Source organism: Lithobates pipiens, unplaced genomic scaffold (genome assembly GCF_037356315.1).
Source record: "Lithobates pipiens isolate NorthernLeopardFrog02 unplaced genomic scaffold, aLitPip1_a1.2 Scaffold_1, whole genome shotgun sequence".
In the NCBI taxonomy this organism is placed as follows: domain Eukaryota; kingdom Metazoa; phylum Chordata; class Amphibia; order Anura; family Ranidae; genus Lithobates; species Lithobates pipiens.
Genome location: NW_027507685.1, coordinates 128,322,874 through 128,328,873, shown reverse-complemented (window position 1 = coordinate 128,328,873; position 6,000 = coordinate 128,322,874).

Genomic DNA, 6,000 nt, shown 5'->3' with positions numbered 1-6,000 from the left:
AGGGAGGATACACTCTCTTGGGCCCAACAGGGGAGGCAACAAGGCCATCTTCCCCCCAAAAACGTAAGTGCCATCTTCAAGCACATTAATTTAGCCACCAACAGGGGTGTTTCTAGGTGGACCAAAGGCCATGGGCTTAGGGCAGAACACTTTATGGTTGCTGCCTAGCTCACCAGTACCCATTAATGCAGCCTTGCCAGTGTAGACATGGGTAGAAGAGAGGCCCCCAGGGTTCCCAGTCACACAGAGTCACGCCTGCTAGAATGGTCATCATATATCCCGTATCCCATAGGAGACAAGAGGGGTGGGGGGCAACTGAAGGACTTTTTCAGTGTTGGCACTTGTCAAGTGTTTGCCTTCTGGAAAATGCAATCACCTTCCCTTTTCTATGCATTTTTCACAGTAAAAAGACAGAGTGCAGCATGGTGGAGTCCACTAGTCAAGAGTAAACGTTGACATCAGACCAAGTGCAAGGTTGGCCAACTAATGTAGCAAAATGCATGCTAGAAACAGATGTGACTTCGGGTGGCTTAATGAATGGTGTATTGTTTCTTTTTAGAGTGTGGTCAGCTCACCCAGGATATTTCTTTGGAGCTATGGGATCTGACTCCTGGACCCAGCACAGGCATTGCCATTGTGATCGTCAAATCCCCTGACGCAAGTCACAGTGAGGGCCAAAGTGAACCAGAAGAAGAAGAAAGTATTCAGGAGCCTCCTGTTTGCGCAACTAAGGCCGCGTACACACGCGGGGACTGTTCGCTCAACTTTGTCCGTCAAACAGTTTCAGCAAACAGTCCGCTCAAAATTAGCATGGACGGACTTGCCCACACACGACGAACGAACAGTTTGCTGAAACCGTGCGCGATGACGTGAACGGCACGTACGACGGGACGGAAAATACAACGTCCTATACACTGCATTACAACTTTCGGCGTGTAAATCCTTTCTGAGCATGCGCGGAACTTAGTTTGACGAACAAGCCTACACACGAGGGGACTGTTCGCTGAAACCAAGTTTCAGCGGACAGTTTTTCGGAAATTCCGAAAAACCTTGTTCAGCAAACTGTTCGCTGAAACTGTCCGCTGAAAGCCCACACACGGGCGGACTGTCCGCCGAAACACTGTTCAGCGGACAAAGTTGGGCGAACAGTCCCCGCGTGTGTACGCGGCCTAAGTATTCTTGGAATCTTGTTTGTATATACATGTCAAGTGTTCAGATGTCCAAACAAAACACCCACTCCACACATTACCAAAGTATGCAATGCCTTAACATCAGTGGCAGCCCGTCCATAGGGGGCGCCCGGGCGCTGCCCCCCCTCAGTGTAAAAAAAAAACAAAGAAAAAAAAAGAAAAAAAAAAGTTTAAAAAAAAATATAAAAAGAAAAAAATGGGCCCTTTAAGACATTTAAAAAAAAAAAATGTCATTTAACAATTTAACATAGTGTACTCTGGCACTGGTCGCAGTGCACTATGAGAAGCGCCACGTCGATGCAATCACAAGATTGCATCCATGGCGCTTCATTTGCGGGTTAAAAACCCGCCTTGCGGCGCACTGTAGAACGCCGTCTAGCTTCCGCCCGTAAAATCACTGTGATTCAACGGGCGGGAGCATTGTCATTCAAAGACAGGCAGGTCACTTCCGGCTTTCGGCTGCTTCACGAAATCCGGAAGGGATGTTCCTCTGCCCGAGCGGAGCTGCAAGACAGTGAGGTGAGTGGCATAATTGCTGTCTCTGGGAAAAAAAGGAAATAATGAATTTACAAATAATAATTAATTACCAAATGCACCCCGGCCGGCCTAAGCCTTTACTAGACCACTCTCTGTTGTGTGATGTGCAGGAATTATTATTAGAGCAATAAGCAATTTGTAAAAGAAACAAATAATTTCATGCTTCTTGCAGGAGGATCACATCATGCCATACGGTATTCTTATTCAGCAAAGTGCAAAGTAATGGTCTGCTCTGTTGCTTGTTACTCACAGCTAATTTGCTGGCAAAGACATTTTTATAAACCTTTTTTGTATTTTAGTGTAAATAGGAGATCTGAGGACTTTTTGACCCAGATCTCATATTTAAGAGGACCTGTCATGCTTTTTTCTATTACAAGGAATGTTTACATTCCTTGTAATAGGAATAAAAGTGACACCATTTTTTTTTTAAACTGTGAAAAAATAAACATAATAACTAAGAAAAAAAAATGTTTTTTAAAGCACCTAGTACCGATGATCTCGCATGCATAAGCGAACGCATCTATTACTGCGCCTGGCCGCCTGCATATGAAAACGGTGGTCAAACCACACATGTGAGGTATCACCGCAATCATTAGACTGAGCTCAATAATTCTAGCCCTAGACCTCCTCTATAACTTAAAAGATGCAACCTGTAGAATTTTTTAAAGGTTGCCTATGGAGATTTTTGAGGGTAAAAGTTTGACGCCATTCCATGAGCGGGCGCAATTTAGAAGCGTGACATGTTGGGTATCAATTTACTCAGCGTAACATTATCTTTCGGAATATATCTAAAAATTGAGGTAACTTTACTATTTTTTTATTTTAAAAAAGTGAATTTTTTTCCAAATAAAGAGCGCTTGTAAGACCATTGTGCAAATACAGTATGAAAATAAGTATTGCAATGACCGCAATTTTATTCTCTAGGGTGTTAGAAAAAAAAACAATATATAATGTTTGGGGGTTTCTAAGTAATTTTATAGCAAAAAAACAGTTTTAAACATGTAAACACCTAAGTTATAAAACGAGGCTGGTCCTTAAGTGGTTAAGAAGGCATTTGCTGTATATAACCTTTAAGACTGATAATATCACTGCTCGGTCAGATACATAAACCCAGGGCAGGGACATCTTTAAGGCCGGGCAAAAGGGGCAGCTGCCCTGGGCCCTGGCATTGTTGTGTGTCCCCAAGCAGCTGCCTCATACTTGCAAACTATCCCAGTTTAAATTCCCTTGTCCCTTGAGGTTGTAGTCCTGTGCTATGTCCCAATATCTCAGTGTGAAGTTCTGTTACTAAAGCTGCCCAGCCCTATTGTTGTGTACAGATAACTCACCTGCAGAGTGCAGACCCTGTGTTTACATGTAAATACCGGCATTCATATGTAAATAGCAGCAGACCGGTGGCATTGATATGTAAATAATAGAGGGGCCATTCATATGTATATCATATTAAATACAAATTTTTGCCCAGGGTCCAATCAATATTAAAGCTTTTTTATTTATTTATGTATTTATTTATTTTTATGTAAAAGGACGAATTTCCGATGCAAAAGGCTGGAATGATATTTTCAACCCACAAATCTATATATGATGTGCAGAGTCATGTGTATAATGTAGAGCCTGGTATGGTATATGATGTGCAGAGTCATGTGTATAATGTAGAGCCTGGTTCATGATGCATCTCTGGTGTATAATGTAGAGCCTGTTATATGATGTACAGAGCCCCTTCCATCAGAATAATACCTCTTTCACGTCAGAAGCTCCCCATGACATAAGAGTCCCTCCTTTCACACCAGACACCCCCTATCAGATCAGGATCCCCCTATCACATTAGAAGCCCCCTCATCACATCCAGGAGCCACCCCTCCCCCCTGTATGTCAGTAGCCCCCATCATATCAGAGTTGCGCAGACCAGGTAAAATCTTGTAGTGGGTCGGATGTGGTTCTCATGCCATAATTTGGAGACCCCCTAGTCTATACTGCCTTTCAAGTGTGCAATCTAAAGGGAAATACCCCAAAATAATAACTGATAGCTATTGCTTTTCCAAGATAAACTTCAAATTTCTGGCTGTGTTTTTCACATGGCGATATTGAATAAACATGCATCCAGAACAGCAGGAAAAATGTTGTGATCAGATTGAACCTACATAATGTACCCTGTACACTTGTCCTCTGAAGTCTATTGCCACTGTATAAAAGCCAGCCAGGAACTCAGCACAGGGATGGGGGGAACCCCTTATAATGGGCACAGCAGCCAGCAGCTGTACAGGCCCGGGAACTCAGCACAGGGATGGGAGGAACCCCTTATAATGGGCACAGCAGCCAGCAGCTGTACAGGCCCGGGAACTCAGCACAGGGATGGGGGGAACCCCTTATAATGGGCACAGCAGCCAGCAGCTGTACATACCCGGGAACTCAGCACAGCTATGGTGGAAACCCCTCATTATGGGCACAGTGAGGCTGCAATTGATGGGCACGGTGAGGCTGCATTTGATGAAATAGACACTTGCATTTGGCAGCGCCATAATCTCTCTTTTAAACGTACCCATACTTTCATTTGACTCATAGGTATTGATCATTGTGCAATTTATTTTCAAAATGAGTGAAAATTTGGTTCCATCTTTGAAACTATTTCCCTTCACAAGACGTACAGATGAGGAAAAAAAGAGGTTAAAGGAGCTTGGACCACATCAACCCAAACTGCAAATTCAGTAGAGGTCAAGTGATCGTGGTCGAGTTTACACGCAAAGCGTTTCCCCGTGTGGACCAGATCCCTGGGTCAGGTATTTGGAATAATTTGGGTACGTTTTTATTGTGCCACAGTGGGGTATAATTGTTAATAGGTGATATCCCCAGTTTATCTGTAGCAATATCCCAAAATCGTCTGTAATGGTATAAAGTGTCTCCTGGCTGATTGGGTTCCTCGTGAGCCCACTGCTATTGCACTAATAGGGTCTGTATTGTATTGTGTCCCTCGCGGGCAAAGTAGGGCAGTGAATCTCTCTTTGTCAGTTTTATCAATGTGAAAAAGTTGAGACAGTTGAAATGCCATATAGTACAAGTTAATATCCGGCATGGCTGTTCCTCCCAGGTCTGGCTGGGTGTGATGTGACTCATGCATATTATTATTTTCCATGTTTGCTATTCCAAAGTCATGGCACCGACACCCTGTGGATCTCAACAGGGGTTAACGACCTAAAGCATCTCACTGAAAAATGCAAGTGGCATGAAACTACCCAAAGCCATCTTGACAATGTTATGAGGCTCGAGTTTTTTGGAAAGCATAGCATTGGTGAACAGCTAGATGCAGGCTACAGAATTTCCATTAGAAGACACAATGAAGAGGTCACAAAAAATCGACACATCCTGTCTAGGATAATAGACAGCGTGAAATTTTGTGGTGCATTTGAGCTGGCTTTGCGTGGTCATGATGAGAGTGAGAGCTCCGAAAATCCTGGGATATTCCGTGGCTTTGTTGATTTTGTTGCTTCTCTTGATGGAGTTTTGAAAGAGCACCTTGAGAATGCCACTGTTTTTAAGGGCACTTCAAAAACTGTGCAGAACGAGCTGTTGGACTGTATGCTGTCTGTAGTGAAGGAGCACATTATTCAAGAAGCACAGAGCAGCAATTTCATCTCAATCCAGGCCGATGAGACCACTGATATTGCCACCCATTGCCAACTTGTGCTTGTACTGTGCTACATAGATGCCAAAAACAATGTACAGGAGAGGTTTTTTGAGTTTATTCCTCTACATTCCGCTAATGCAGATTCCATTGCTACAGCACTACAAGAGCGCCTTTCTGTCATCCTTCCAGGGGATCAGAAACATAAGCTCATCTCCCAAGCGTATGATGGAGCTAGCGTGATGAGGGGTGCCCCTTCAGGGGTTCAAAAGAAGATTTAGGATATTTACCCAAATGACCATTACATCCACTGCTATGCACATCAGCTCAATCTGATAATGCAACAGGCTACTTCTCAAATGCCCAAAGTGAGACTTTTTTTGCAAACCTTGGAGGATTTGCCAGCTTTTTTGCCAGATCACCCAATGTTAGATGTAACTTCCACAGCCGTGCCGTCAATACAGTGTTTGAGCACAGAGAGGACCTCGTGCGCTGGTTTGAAACCATGCGAGACTCAGGTGATTTTGACTCTGTAACCATGAGAGAAGCAGCAGGCTTTGCCGTGCTGCTGGAGGATCAGGATTTTAAATATTTTCTTACGCTTTTCTACATCATGCCGCATGTTGACCTCCTTTATGCCAAACTCCAGAAGAA